This window comes from Amblyomma mixtum, chromosome 3 (genome assembly GCF_055824585.1).
Source record: "Amblyomma mixtum isolate Tamu chromosome 3, ASM5582458v1, whole genome shotgun sequence".
Lineage (NCBI taxonomy): Eukaryota > Metazoa > Arthropoda > Arachnida > Ixodida > Ixodidae > Amblyomma > Amblyomma mixtum.
Window position 1 is genome coordinate 261,068,801 of NC_143014.1, and position 16,765 is coordinate 261,085,565.

A 16,765-nucleotide genomic window follows, 5' to 3' on the forward strand; every position below is an offset into this window, starting at 1 on the left:
TTCAAGTGATGTAGCAGCTATGCAGTATATGGTGCACAGCCCGTGTACACCACCCAGGGGCAATGAAGATTCAGAAATTGATGAGCCTGGAACCATGGTGCCTGGAAATACTGCGCCAGGAAACTCTGTATCTGGGACTGATGCATCCACACACAGCCAAGGGGCTGCCGCTGAGCCAAGTGTGCAAGCTGCTGCTGAGCAAAGTGTGCAACGTGCCCGTGGAGGACGGCTAGCCCTCTTGCAGCAGGCACTTGATGCCGAACTTCAGGCTCGTCTTGATGCTATAAGGAGCGAGAAAAAGGACAAAGAAACTGAACACAAGGAAAGGCTCAGGTGTCTCAGAGAAGAGCATGACAACAAAATGAACAACTTAAGGGAACAACATGATGATGAGAGGAACAAGCGCAAAGCGCTGCATAAAATGCAGCTTCGGATTTTAAGAGGGAAAGAAAATGTACAGAAACTGAAGCAGGCTGTACTGAAAAAACAGCTGCAGGCAGCGAGCTTTGAATAAGAGACTTCATATACCACGGCCACGCAACTTAAGGGGCAACAGATGTGCAATTTTAGGTGCATGTTTTCCTGAAAAAGCAATCTCAAGGATGCAGTTACAACCACAAATACATTCCATCACAATTGATACAAAGAACCTTTTTATTTTGTTACCAGGTGACTAGCAAGTTTTTAATTCTTTAATGTTTCTGCATGTGCTCTCTATGTGTGTGTTTGGCCAGTGTTTCTTTGCACCCTATGGGAGCACCACCTTTATGAACTTTACAGCCTGCTCGCCCTTGAAGGTGTTGAAGGAAGAAGGGGCAGTGTAACAGCGATGGCAGGAGTGCATGTCTGTGAGAGTACATGAAGCTACAAAATGTGAGCACTTTCTGTACAAAACAGTTCCTTTTTGTTTGCTCAGTGTAATTCTGTAAATTTGTTCAAGTTTTAGCATCATGAAGCCACAAAATATCAAGATTATGTGTGAAACAGTTCATTTCTTTTGTATGCTCAGTGTGATTCTATAAATGTGATCTCAGGTTCAATAAATTATTCCAACTAGTGCTTTCAACAGTGAGCCTCTATTCGTTTTTCTTCATACCGTGACAAAATTTCATGAAGAGCACAACTTGACATGCTGTATGAAGCACTTACTGAGGGCTGCATCAATCAGAATGAACCCACATGCACTATGTGGGTCTGAAACATATAGCTTTTTGAACCTTACGCTGCTGAAAGTAGTTAATTTACCTTTACACAGAGTCAACTCCATGATGTCAGTGCCCAGAGGAAAAGCACCGGCGAATGAGGCAGCTACGGGCTTGTGTGCCAAGAACGGCGTCGGATTCCTCTTGACTTGAATTGTCACTCAAGTCAGAGTCTTCCTCATCAGGGCCTGGACAAGGGTCTTTCAGTGCACATGCAATGTTATGCAACGCTGCGCAAGCTGTTATAATTGCTGCAGACCGGTCGGTGGCTGTCAACAGTTTTACCCTCAAGCATGCAAAGCGTCTCTTCCACACGCCGAAGGCTCGTTCCACAGTGTTCCTTGTTTTGATCTGGCTCGTGTTGTACCTGTTAAGCAGAAAGTGAGCAATTAGTTCATCACAAACAAGAAATTTCTTGCAATGCAATTTCAGTCACACACAATTGCCGCCCCACATTTTGTGCATCTCAGTAAATGCAAAGAATCAAGTGCTCTTGTTCCCCAGGTGCCTCGTAAAGTATTTCAATTTCAAATGTGTCCCCACGTATTTGCTCTTTGTGAGCATTAGACAAGTATTTTCCAGGCCGTATCTTGTACCTCTTTTCTGCACTTGTCCGAGGATCCCTCAGTGGTGGCATCAGGAACGGTAGGCAGGCATACCCCTGGTCACCAAGGAGAATGCCTGGCACAGCTCCTTGTTCATACAGAGCCATCACTCTGCTGTTAGCAAATATTCTGCTGTCATGGACAGATCCAGGCCAACTTGCGACAAGGTCGAAGAATTGCAGCTCTGGACCAGTGACCGCCTGTGACCACAGAAATGTGGAAATGTTTTGAACGGTCAGCTCCAATAGAAAGAACAGTGTCACAACATGTGTACCATCCCGATATACTCTATGTTCACTTATGAAAATTATGCAGTTGGTTCACTTAATGCGTATTGCGTGCTGGTGACCAAAGAATGTGGTCTTCAATGAGCTGCTTATTATTGGTTTGACGTAAAGCGAGCTGAAAGACTCGGACCAGCTAAGACGACTGACAAGCGATTTTTACGAAATGTCCGTACCGTACTAAGCTGTACAGCGCAAATGCAAGAGCAGTTTTTATGTCTGAGCATATTCACTCCCGTGGCAGCATTCTCAAGAGTATTGCCAGTAGAACCATTCCGGCGGACACACAAAATTTACAAGAGGAAGTTCCAAAGCCTGCTTTTCGAAAGTGAAATAAAACATGGCAAGAAGCAAACGCGCGGGCTTCATTCACCGAAAGCGTTTGGGGCCGCACGCACGAAACGCCTTTAACGGAGACGCACCGCGCTCACAGGCGATACAAGACTCCGGAGCAAATGTAAGGAAACAAATGTCAAATAGTGACGTAAGTATGTATGCGCACTTGCGTAGTCCGCGTTCATGCGGTCTCCTGTCGAGACGCAAACGAACATTCTCCAGCGACCCAGGCGGTGTTGACAATGAGGCTCGGCGGAGGTCAAGGAAACAAGCACGAAAGAAACGTTACACATGAATGCACGACGACCTTACAATATCAAAACATCGCATAACTGGAAATCCCAAACACAGAATGCATACATTTCAGAGGAAAATAACGGAAATAAAGACAAGCTTACCTGCACGTTAATCGAGAAGACTCCCTTCCGATTGCGGAACACCTCGGCGTTTTCACCACCAGGACTGTTGATAGGGACGTGGGTGCAGTCAATGCATCCAGTAACACCGGGAAACCGCCCAATTTTGTAAAAGCGAGTCATCACAGCTTTTGCTGCTTCTGCTGTGGGAAGCTGCACATACTTGGGGAAGAGGCGCAAGCATATGGCTTGCGTGATCTCCCAAACGCAGCGCGAGACAGACTGCTGCGATACATTGACAAGGTCGCCAATGACCGTCTGCATAGCACCAGTGCCGTAGAAACGAAGCGCGATCAGCATTTTCAGCAGCGGTGGAAGCGGCGCTCCTCTTCGGTCCGTGTTGCTTTTCAGCTGGAGCTCCTCCATGATCGACAACACAGACGCCTTCGTGAAGCGGAATCTGAATGAAAATTCTTCTTCAGAGTACACTTCCATTGGATTAATGACATCGCGAAGTGACCTGGCGATTGGAGGGTAAGGATATACTTCATCGAAAGCATATTCACAAGAACGGTCAAAAAAATCTGCGTAGTCGCCCGCATACCGGTCTGCCCACGCTGCCATTTTCTCCAAACTGCGCTCTTGCCGGGGTCGAGAGCTTGCGTTGTGTCTCGCCGCACGCGCGAGACGGCGAGAGTCACGTGGGGTAGTAGTGAGGTGAAGCACTCCTCCAGGGCCAGGAGCGACGTAAGGACGCATGAAGGCAGCTGGTAGCTGCCTTAACTGTGAGGAGGCACCAAGGACGACCTTACTTAGGGCTCCTCAATAAGGAAGCTTTCAGATTGACATGAGGGCGCCTCACTGCAGTGAAGGCTTCCTTACTGAGGTAAGGAAGCTTTCAGAGTTTGGCCATAAGTTTGTCAAACTCGTGACCTTTCTCGCGGAGGTGTTTCGAAAGAGGGAGGTTGGGGAGGGATTGGGTCTGTGAGCGGTGGTTATTAAATCTGAAACGGAAGGAATTGTCTGTTTGGCCTATGTATTGCATTCGACAGTCGCCACACTCGAGCATGTAAACCACGTTGCTGGAATCGCAATTCAGGTCTTCCCGGATAGAATGCTTGAAATTTGAATGGGTGCTTTTAGCCAGTGCCGTGGTTTCCATGTGTTTGCAGACTTGACATCGGCTTTTTTTGCATGGTGTGCAACCTACAGCTCTCGGTTTATTGACTGTGGAATGGACAACATGGTTTTGCAGATTTTTTGGTCTTCTATATGTTACTTGTGGGACCGTTGTGAAAATGTTTGAAAGACGGTCACTCTGTTCTATGATATTAAAGTGTTTTTTTAGGATGTTGTTAATATTCGGGAGATTATTTGTGAAGGTTAGTATGAGATTACAGCGCTGTGATGATGACTGAGATTCTTTAATGACATGATTAATATTAGTTGCTTCTGCCTTTTTAATGGCATCGTTGATTATAGAAGACGGGTAATGTTGTTTTTTTAGAGTGTCCCGCATGCGATTAGCATTTTCGTGAAAATCTTCCGATCGTGAGCAAATTCGTTTGAATCTGATGGCCTGTGAGTATGGGATTGAAGTTTTGCAGTGGCGTGGGTGGCAGCTGTTGAAATGAAGATACTGTTGTCTGTCTGTGGGTCGTACTGCCTCTAATAATTTTTTATGCGTATTTGTCTGCTATGTGCTTTATGTTTCCCACTTACCTGTTCTGTGCCCACCCCTATAAAAGGGGATGCATTAACAATGTAAAATCACTCCTGAAGAAGGTCGGTCTTCCGATCGAAACGTCGAGTTGAATAAATATGTTTCCTTTAACGAAGCGTATACTTCGCTATATATATATATATATATATATATATATATATATATATATATATATATATATATATATATATATATATATGCATAAACGATCAGATGAACGATTATTTTCAAGAGTGGCTTGTCTTCGCTGGTGTTTTCCAGACACAGAAGAGGTGAGCTAGAAACAGAAATAAGCACATAGAGGTAAAAAGATATCCAAAGAAATAAGCATGGATAGGAAAAAGGGGAGCGGCGCCCGCGCGAAAAAATGGTGAGTAGCCCAGGTTTTGTCCATGGCGAGGGTTCCCCGTAGTGAGTTGCATAGCTGGTCCCAGTTTTGCATGTCCAGGGTTAGCGCGTGCTGTTAAGCCTGAGCTGAAAGTTGCGCTGCGCTTAGACAAAGTCCCCTGTTGTGCTTCTGCGTTTGCCATGTCTTCGTTAGGCTCCGACAAGCCTCCGAAGGGTGCAATAGGCGTCTTTCTATTCTTGCATGCCTGATGTAGTTTTCAAGACTTTGGAGTTGGTGTCACATGCGACTCCATTACTCGACAATGTTTGTCTATTCTGGCTTAAATGCTTCCATTCCGTTAGCCTGGATTTTCTTATTTTTCTGCTAGCTTCCGCCCAGAGCCAACGTTACAGAGAGGATGTAATGGTCACTGCCGAGTTCTTCCCCAGTTTTATCCTCATTTGTGTCCCCTGTATTCTTGGAAAACGTTATGTCTGCACAGCAATCCTCGCTGACTGTGTTGGCGATACGAGTCCGCTTTGTAAAGTTCGTAATTCTAACACTGCAGCGGTTGTGAAAGGAACGAGCGACTGAAACCGAGGAGCAACGGGAAGCTAGATTGCGAAGCAAGAAAACAGAGGTTTCGTTCTATTCAGTTCCACTTTGTTTCTAATGCCTTTGCTTTAGAAGAGTTAACTCTTTCCTGTCCGGGGGGAAAATGGTGGTTTTCAGGTCATATCATTAATATTTTTATCTTTAACAAAACTTGCTCGGTACAGGAGTGTATGGTACCGAATTGTAGAGGAGGAAATTCTCTTCACATTGTTATTAGTCACAGTCAACATGTTTATTGAGTAAGAGATGAGAAAAAAATTATCAGAAAGAAAATTGTTGTTACCAAGAAAAAACACACAAAAACATCAAAGTTTCGTCACAAAAATAAAACAAAAAAATTTCAAAATATACATTTTTTACAATAGGGATCGATGCAACATTGCAGCAAATTTTAGTTTGCTGCGAACAGTATTAGCTGGGCTAGGAAAGGAAACAGTAGTCCTAGTGACTATCGTGCCATCGCGCGAAACAGTTCCTTGTTGCCGTGAAGCAGAGGTTGGCCGCACATGTCTCACAGAAAACATTTGTTTTTATGCGAAGCATATTAACGTAGGTTTCGGGCCTTCGCGCGACGCCCGGCGGTGGCCACCATTGACCTTCAAGTAGGTCACGTGACATGATGTCACATGATGACGTCACACCGGCTGCAGATGGGGCCTCATTCGCGCCGTCGGTCGCCTACCGGCGGTGGCCGCCATTGACCTTGAAGTGAGATCACATGATGTGACGTCACTTGATGACGTCACACCGGCTGCAGATGGGGCCTCATACAAGGTCTATTGAAATAGGTCGCGAAGCCGGAGCCCGAATGCGGTCCAGAACCAAGTGCTAGCGACATCAAATTAGAGGTGGAACTAAAGCGCCAAAATGAAATGAGTGGACAAACACGACTAGAAGAGGAAAATAATTAGGACATATTTTGTGTTTCAAAAGCATTCGAAAACAATTGCAGTGATTCCTTTTTAAAATGTTTTAGTTGTGTGCATTTTGTTAGAAAGTATAGCGCTTGCTTTGTAAAAATTTTTATGACAGCGTTCGCTCAGAGCAGCGGCAGTGGCAGCGGGACGATGCCAAGGTTGACGGTGCTCTGATGTCATACCCTTGTCATATCTTTTGACCATTCTGCTAGCCCTACTTTTTCCTCGTTGCTCATGGAGGAAAGATCGTTGCTTGTTGCTCGAGTTCTTGGTGTGCATCGTTCGTGTACAGTTTCCGCTTTTCCCTTTTGCCAGCGCTTCTGTGTAGTTTCGTTCGGCTGGGTGCGGTTCTGTCGCTTTTGCCCCAAAAGGGCATCGTCTGTGGCCATGGGGCCCCCGTACGCAAAAAAGAGGTGTGCGGTTGCACGATGTGCGAGCGATAACCTGTCAGGCGGCGTCACATTTCATCGCTTCAGCGCTACACCTGCGACATTCAGCGCGACACCTGAGGCGAGGACGAAGGAAAAAGGCACAACGAGAACTGACTACCTAAAAATAGCGTTGGTGGTCGGCACTCGTCGTGTCCTCTTTCTTCGTTCTCGTGTCGGGTGTCGCGCTGAAGCGTCGCGGCGTTCAGCAGTTTATTTTTCCCGCCAAGCAGCACGTGCGCTGACGTCACAAATATGACGTCACTAAAACACGTGACTTTAACGTTGCGTTTTTGTTTTAATTATGACGTCACTTTTTAGTTGTCCACGCATTTCGAAGACGGCGCTGGCTGCGCACCATGAGCCGCCATGTTTTGAACGTATGGGCTTCTATGCAGCCTACGCTACCATAGTACATCTACCTTGCCTCATATCGCGCCGTCGGACGTCGCCCGGCGGAGGCCTCCGCGCTTCGGTTCGCGCCGACGCGCGCGACGCGGCGGCGGCGCCACCATCGCTGCATCACGTGATATGTGACGTCACGCCAGGGATGAGGCGGCGCGCGCCCGCCGTCGCGTCAGTCTGTGCCCGCAACCGCGCCAGCGTCTTTGCGCCGGGCGTGTATGCGGTCAAGATGCCTCCAAACGCTAAGGACATGCTTCGCATCCACTGGGCTTAACCTTGATAAGCCTCCAATTTTTTGTTCCACCTTTTTTTCTTCGTAGCACAATTTGCAGTCCCGGTACTTTGCATTTTCTGCGGCTTGTGCTGCAGCCCCTGAGGTGAATCACGAGGCGGAAACAGAGGGCGAACATTGGGGTCCTCAGGATGTGGCTCATCAAATCTGAGGAGTTGCTCGATCAATTCAAGTCTGAACGCGAACTGATCAAATCTTGATGTCCTCGACAATTCTGGCGCTTCGGGATGCTCCTGGCGATGCGCGTCAAAAAGTATGAAGCTGTTGACGACCGCGCCGCCGAGCGCCGTGCGACACTCCGGCGCGCAACGCCGACGTCGACCCCTGGCTGTCTTCGAGCCGAAAACAAGACTCTCTGTGCTGCCGGCGGCAAGTAATCCCGCCCGAAAGACGTTGACAGAGACGTTGCAGATAAGAGTTATGACCTTCAGACCACTCTGATCTTTTCCGATAAGCGCGCAGCAAAAGCGGAACATTTCGGGGGAGAAAGCGAAACTTACCGAGGCATGGCTGTTGACGTTCCAGGTCGGTCTGACGCAGTTTCTCTGTCGGTGCTGAAGTCTGAAGAGCCGAAGTCATCTTCTGAATCCTCACTGCTGCTGTTTTCGTCCAAAAACGAACTCTCAGGAGCATCAATTTCTGTGGAAACGCGCGGTTTCGGCGCAGCAGCAGCGCGCGACGACGACGCCATGGTGGAAACAAGGAGCGCCGGTCAGCTGACTCCGGAGGGGCTTCAAAAATCACCGCTTGGCGGAAAAAGTCAAACAAAAACCAAACTGAAAGAAGAGTTCCTTTATTTCACACTGGATGGCGATAGTTGTCCAGGAACGCTTCAAAAAGCGGGAAAATACGAACTTGAAACCATCGATAGCAGGCTATCGATGGGAATAGGCGCGGACAGGAAAGAGTTAAGCCTCACCAATATTTTTTCTTAAAGAATACACTTACAATGTTCGAAAAACTTTTCAGTAGAAGTGCTTGCTATTTGTTTGCTCTAAGTTCAGCAGCGTAGTTGCATATTTTATGACGCCATGCTAGCACAAGTGAGTGAACAAGGGCTATGATTCTTACCTCCGTGTGAATTCCAAGCACAGGTTCGTCTCCTTGCGATTGTGAAAGTTCAAAGCGAATTGCGCAATAACCATCAGCGTGAAGGCCTCGCCTGGTCTAGACGTGTGAAGCCCTGGATGGTTGTCCAGGCATACTGAAGGAATTTGGAGAAAGAACCATCCATTCTGGAAAGTAGTTATCTTTACTTCTGAATCCATAGGACCGCGCTTTGAATCTGGTTTTTGGGTGTACACTTTTCCTAATTCATTTCACTTATGCGTGACCTAAAACGCAACCACTCCATAGAGTAATATAGAAGTAAAGAGCGGACACTCCCGTAGGCCCCAGCGGCCGACTTTTGTGCACAGCGCACCTAGCGGACCCGGGGAAACGCACTGGCCTCAGAGATGATAGGCTTAAACAGGAATCTTGGAGGCTTTACTGTCAAAACCTGGTGGTGGGCATCTGCCCTTGACGCAGCTTTGTTGCCTCTTTGGAAGTGCTTAGGAAGAGCCGCCGCCTTTAAGGCCGACAGCTGCAGCTTCTTGTTGGACAGTTCACGGGGTGGAAGAAACAACCGTCGCAGCACCACAGCAGTACACAAAACGGACGTGCCCACGAAGCTTGCAGACGCCGCAAAAAAATACAGCCGCTCACACCGTCGGTCCGTCGCACACTGCCGCCTGGGCGTGCTTGCCCGTTGGCTTGACGCACTTAAAAGACGCCGCTGTTGCTGACGTAACTGCGACCGTAGGCGCGCAGCGCACGTCACTGCAAGCCAAGATATGCCAAGACCATACTCTTTTTCTTTTTTTATTTGCACGTTCAGTGCCATCTGGCGGAAACGGGGAATCGCCGAACTCGGCCGCGAAAGGGCCCGAGTGTCCGCTCTTTACTTTTATGTTACTCTATGACCACTCGCCCAATATGTAATACGTTCCCACCCAACCCGTCACTGGGCGCTATCGCGGCTGGCTTTGCTCACTTGGCTCAGCAGCCTCGTGACTTACTGCTGCTTCCTCATCGCCGGCGACGACGTAATCAATGCGGCGCAGAGCAGAAGCCTTAAAAGTTGACGTCACAGGTGCTCACTGCTTGGTCACTGTCGTTTTAATCCGTATGCGCAAGAATACCGTTTTCTCGCTCTGTACAGCGCATTAATGCTTTCTTTGTTTTTTTTTTGCAGGAACGCCCCTATATTGCTACAGATTAATGACAGCAGCCAGGTTCAGCTTGAATTATTTGCTAACAACATGCCCATAAAATGAAAATACATACGCTAATCGAAGCATCTGAATTTACGGATGGAGTAATTCATTTTGTCGATTTGTTAGCGGCCGCCAGAGTTAAGTGAGCCTCAGAATTAAAAATATTAAAAATATCTTCACGCAATATCGTTTATGTGTGTATATATTGCCACGTATTATTGTAGCGTCCGTTCTTTCGCGCAGAAAAGTGGTGTTATCATTTTTGTTGGTGACGCGAGAAGCGACCGGTCTAATCTCGATTGTTCACAGCCATGAACAGCTGCATCTGCGTGCTTCCAGATTACTCTAGATGATCTCGACCTGTTATCTCGAATTTTCCTTGCCGGCTTTAAATTGAACGATGCCGCGAGCAGCGGACATTCGTAGTTCGACGATTGACGAGCACGCGTGTTGCTTACGCCGCCACCGAGTGATTCAGTTGTTTTGCGGGCGCAAGTCAGCCCAAATAAAGAGCTTCGTTTGTGAGTCTTTCTGGTGTCTTCCTGATCGCTGGACTGCCGTCACTACAACGTGACATCTGGTGGAGGTGCTGGGTAGCCTTCCAGGTACCGGACAACCCCTGCAAGTCGTGACGCCAGCCCTTTGAGTTATTCACCGGAGGACCTGACTCCAGTCTACCACGCAGCCTCTGGAGCCTGCAGCCATGACTTACGCCGTAGCAGTGCGCCGTCCTGTACCTCGGCGACGGGACCCAAGCCCCCATCGCCCTTAGCCAGCTGCGCTGGAGCGCCGCCCTCTCGGCCCAACCCGCCCGTCCTACGAGCGTCGCACACGGCCGAGGAAATGCGAGCAGTGGAGAACACCCGACCAGCGCCGCCCACTATGCTTCCACTGTGGACAAGCCGCTCACATTCTCCGGTACTGCTCATACAGGAGAATGGGCATCCGAGGGTTCTCTTGCGACGCCCCACGACCACCACCCGGCCAGCGACCAGACGAAATCGTAGAGTTTTTGCGTCGGGAGGAATACTCATCGCCCGGCCGCCTATCACGTTCCCCGTCGCCATCGTCACCGCGCTATGTATCTCCTGGCCGAGGCTGCGCGGTGCGTGGACGCTCCCCCAGCCCTCGAAGGTTCAACTGAATAAAGCAGCCTCTGGAGGTGAGGTTGCTTCCGGGCGAAAGAACTGAGTTCCTGCATCGACGAAAACGCAAGACTATGCCTAAACTACGACGAGAGCTACGACGACCCCTACTACGACGACAACTACAACGACGACAACTACTACGACGACCCCTACGACGACGAAGACAACTACAACGACGAAGACAACTACAACGACGACAACTACTACGACGACCCCTACGACGACGAAGACAACTACAACGACGAAGACAACTACAACGACGACGACAACGACGACAACGACGACAACTACGACAACGACAACGACGACGACGACACGGCTAGACTTGAAGCTTTTACCGCTGCCCTTAAACCTTATTATGAACGCTAAAGGACTCGAAGTTAGCATTCTGCGCGTTTATTTTCATTTTAAAGCATCGAGACGATGCTTCTTTGAGAGGGGGGTAATGCCACGTATTATTGTAGCGTCCGTTCTTTCGCGCAGAAAAGTGGTGTTATCATTTTTGTTGGTGACGCGAGAAGCGACCGGTCTAATCTCGATTGTTCACAGCCATGAACAGCTGCATCTGCGTGTTTCCAGATTACTCTAGATGATCTCGACCTGTTATCTCGAATTTTCCTTGCCGGCTTTAAATTGAACGATGCCGCGAGCAGCGGACATTCGTAGTTCGACGATTGACGAGCACGCGTGTTGCTTACGCCGCCACCGAGTGATTCAGTTGTTTTGCGGGCGCAAGTCAGCCCCAATAAAGAGCTTCGTTTGTGAGTCTTTCTGGTGTCTTCCTGATCGCTGGACTGCCGTCACTACAACGTGACAATATATATATATATATATATATATATATATATATATATATATATATATATAAGCAGAAGAAAAAACAACCACACGCCGCCGGTGGGATCCCACCGGCGGCGTGTGGTTGTTTTTTCTTCTGCTTTTCTAATCAATTACTTTAACCGATAACATATTCAGTAATATTCTAAATTGATCAACAGCACAAAATAAATAAATAAAAAAAATTTAAAAAATCCCCTGTGCCCCTTGGTTTCTGTGGCTGTTGGCTTCTGTCATATATATATATATATATATATATATATATATATATATATATATATATACAGGGTGTTTCACCTAAGACTTTCTGCAATTTTTAAAAATAAGCTATTTGAATTAGATGCGCGCTTTTTCTGGCATAGCATTGTCGGTGGTGTAGTACATCATAATGCAGCAAAGACGTGCTAACTAGCAGGCTTGTTAACCAATATTTAATAGTTAACTTTTAAACTATTACCGTTGGGCTCCTTAATTATTGAGAGGCATGTAGCCCACCGTAAGCAATGCACATATCCGTTTTTAGAATTTCGAGAACGTGATTATCCTCGGCGCTGTGGCCCAACAAATTTTGGCTATTTCGACGAGTTAGGTTCACTGGAGAGGTTGCTTTGCCTGGAAGCTTCTCAAACCGCATGTATTTTGGCGCGATTTAGGCGAAATTTGTTGGGCCACAGCGTCGAGGATAATCGCTTTCTCGAAATTCTAAAAATGGATATGGCCATTAGTTACGGTGGGCTACATGCCTCTCAATAATTAATTAGCCCAACGGTAATAGTATAAAAGTTAACTATTAAATATTGGTTAACAAGCCTGCTACTTAGCACGTCTTAGCTGCGTTATGATGTACTACACCACTGACCATGCTATGCTAGAAGAAGAGCGCATCTAATTCAAATAGCTTATTTTTAAAAATTGCAGAAAGTCTTAGGTGAAACACCCGTATAGGTTCAGAGTACATGAAGTACTTGTTTGCTTAAAAGAGTATACCGGGTGCTTTTTTTTGAAGGTCCAAAATTGTTAAGGAAAGGTAAATTCCTTTAGATTTATTTTAACCCTGGGGCTATACTGAGGGCTCCGGCGGACGCCAGGTAAGAGGCAAGCTACTTTAATTAGTTCGCTGATTAACTGAATACGTTAATTAACTTTTATAATTTTTATTTTAGGGTATATGTTGTATTAGCAGAATTGGAGATCGTCTTCCAAACAGTCCCGCGCGCGTTACGAAGCGAAAAAAAGTCAACCTGGTAGGCAGCTTCACACTGTAGCACAGCGTCTGTGAGCACCTGTGACATAGTTCGCTCCGCCCTGCGCTTTGTGTCAATGCGTTTTTGTTCCAACGCGTCATTCCGTGAGGCCGCGGAGCGAAGCGAAACAAGCAACGATAGCGCAGGCCGCCCGTCCGGGCTTCAGGTGATATCAGCCGTGTGACGCAAAGCGCATGGCGGAGCGAACTACGTCAGAGGCGCTCACCGCCGCTGAGTTACGGTGTGAAGATGCGTACCAGGGTGACTTTTTCGCGCCTTGTAACGTGCGTGAAAAATTTTTAATTAAAATTGTTTTTTTTTTCGCTTGGACTGTTGGAGGACGATCTCCAATTGGGCGAATACAACAAAACCCATAAAATAAACATTAGAAAAGTTTATTAAGATGTTTAGTTAATCAGCAAACTAATTAACGCAGTTTTCCTCTTGCCTGGCGCCGCCGTAGCCTCCAGTATAGCACCAGTGCTAAAATAAATCTAAAGCAATTTACCTTTTTTTAAAAAGTTTGGACATTCTAAAAAAAATCACCCGGTATAGAGAAGTATGTGCTTCTTTAAAGGAAATATTTTTATTTGACTCGAGTGTGAGTGACTGAGTCAAAAACTTTTTTAAGCTCTAGATTTGCTTTTCTTCTGCGGCTTTCAGATGGCTTCGTCCATCTGCTTCTACAAAGGTCGGCTGCCCTTAGTCTAGGGCTCCGCTGGAAACTGCTGCCAATTGTGCTTGCCGCATCAGACCTTCTTGGTCGACTCGGCGATCGCTGGAGAGCACTCCCTCCCATTGCTCCGCACTCGGGTTTTTTATAACGGGTACTACGCTTACCCTCTGGCATGCCCACGTTATGTGGTACAGCGTGGGTGGTTCTTGGCACCAAGGGCATTTGTCAGTGTAATGTGTGGGATACAGTTTGTTGAGTACGTGTAGGTTCGGGTACGAGCCCGTTTGCAGCTGCCTCCACGCGAGTCTTCTCTGCTAAGGGAGTTGTGTGCTGGTGGATACCGCTTTCGGCAGCCCTTGTAATAGTTTAGTATCGCCGAATAATCTTGGGGTACAGGTTCGATCCCCTCGAGGTCGGGCACTTTGGATGCTCGGTAATAAGTGTACCCTCGAACTATCCTTTCCGCCTCTTGGTTCCCTGTTACTCCCGCGTGTCCCGGCGTCCATATTATCGTATGCCTGATTGGTTCTTCGTTTGGTTGTCGTTGTGTTATGTGGCCCCCAGAGCGGAGTATGCGGAGCGCTCTGTGCCCTATTCTGCCGCGTAGGTAGTTGCGGCATGCTGTTTGTGAGTCTGTAAGGATTTGACTCGACGTTTCGATCGGAGGACCGATCTTGTTCCAAGAGAGTTTTGAAAAAGTGCCTTGAAGGACGAATTCTGAAAAAGTTCCGTCCACCGATCAAAACGTCGAGTCAATAAAAAATGGCTCTTTTAGCGAAGCGTGTGTGTATATATATATATATATATATGACAGAAGCCAACAGCCACAGAAACCAAGGGGCACAGGGGATTTTTTTTATTTATAGTTAATATATTTATTTCGTGGTGTTGATCAATTTAGAATATTACTGAATATGTTATCGCTTAAAGCTAATTCATAGAAAAGCAGAAGAAAAAACAACCACATGCCGCCGGTGGGATCCGAACCCCGCGACCTCCGAATTACGCGTCCGGTGCTCTACCTCTGAGCTACGGCGACGGCTGTCAAACCTTCTGCTTTCGCGGGTATTTATGTTTACAAGTAACCTAACCTTGAGAGTGTTCACCAGCGCCACCCACGTTCATAAGCGGCGGACGTAGAACGTCCTGAGTTACCGCTGGTGTGACGTAGAACGTCATCGAACTGAGAGAGTGGAAGCTGCGTGAGAACCCTCTTATGCTTCCTATGGCGTCAAGGCTGCCAGAACCGAGGCCCTCGCTAAGCAATTAAGCAAACAAGGGAAGGGGAATGAGGGGCTCGTTATAAATATGACAGAAGCCAACAGCCACAGAAACCAAGGGGCACAGGGGATTTTTTTTTATTATTTATAATTAATATATTTATTTCGTGGTGTTGATCAATTTAGAATATTACTGAATATGTTATCGCTTAAAGCTAATTGATAGAAAAGCAGAAGAAAAAATAAACACATGCCGCCGGTGGGATCCGAACCCACGACCTCCGAATTACGCGTCCGGTGCTCTACCTCTGAGCTACGGCGACGGCTGTCAAACCTTCTGCTTTCGCGGCTATTTATGTTTCCAAGTAACCTAACCTTGTAAGCCAACAGCCACCGAAACCAAGGGGCACAGGGGATTTTTAATTTATTTTGTGTTGTTCAATTTAGAGTATTACTGAATATGTTATCGCTAAAAGCTAATTGATTAGAAAACCAGAAGAACAAACAACCACATGTCTCCGGTAGGATCCGAACCCACGACATCCGGAGGTCGGAGGTGACACACCCTGTGTGGAGAAAATCGCCCTTTCTCTGCAGTTAAATACACACATCTTCCTGGCTGCGCTCGTAGTCAGTTCTAGTAGAGGCCCGGTGCAACATCAATGTCTAAGGGAGAGAGAGACGAATTTATTCACACCGACATGGGCCTCGGGGCAGGGGCTCAGCCAGAGGGAGGATCCCCCCCTTGCCGGCCCTCCTGCGCCGCGACTGCAGAGAAGGTCTCGGGGTAACCCTTCTCCGCCAAGCGTAGGACGATCTTTCGTACATCTGAATTTTCGCTGCGGATGTAGGACTCCCAGGCAACTTGATCAAGGGGATCACTCTGTTTAGTTCCCGGAGATTCGGGGCATTGCCATATTAGATGATTTTGACTCATAGGTATGTTGTAGAGACTGCAAGCCTCGAGGTTGCCAGTAAGCTCTTTATGCAGAGTAACATAAAGGAAGAAGCGATTGCCCTGAATTTTTCGCCAGGCCCTACATTCTGAGAGCGTTAGGGACCTATCTGTTGATGGATAGATCCTTCGGCCTAGTTTGGGAACCTCAGAGAGCTCCTTGTAGGTGATGAGGCGGTATTTGTCTCCGGGTAGCGGGGTATCTACAGTGATGTATTTTTCAAAAAAGAATTTGGCTGGTTTTCCGGGACATACGTATGTAATTCTCGCCACACACTTTATAATCAAACTAACGAACACTGTCTATGGGTATTTTATCAGGCTAGCTAGTTCATGCTTGAGGGAAAGAAAAAACGAATTGTTTAATGGTACATTCAACATACACAGTCGCTTCTCAATAAAATTACTGCGCACACCCTGTAAACACGTTACTATAGTCACGTTGAAATTGTGCCCTCCATGCTGCTTGCAACGCGATCTTGACCGCAAACGCTACACAGATAAGTTACACGCCCTATTCGCTGCTTTCGAGGCGCTGCAAAGATGCGCACCTAAGACAAATGACACAGATCGACATCTTCACGCCTGGTTGAGCGCGGCGAGCATCTCAATCTCGCAAAGACGTATTCTACAAGCTCTTCGCTTTTTCTATTCAGCGCCCATTTGGTCCTCTGTCATTGGTGACTCCGATATACCCACGACTTTCAAGCGTCTGTGGAAAGGGACCAAGCCATTAGCTGTTTGGCAACCGAACCACACCATTTCATGCCCTTGGGTGTGATATGCAGCCAGTGGTGAGGTGCATCGTAGCGCTCTTTGAGCAGCAGGGGACTGAACCTGACCACTGGCCGCCATTGGCTTCTATATGCAGCTAATGGTGAGGTCCGGTCGCCATCCACCCAATTGCCTGGTCGCTTTCCAGAGAGGCTTAAATGC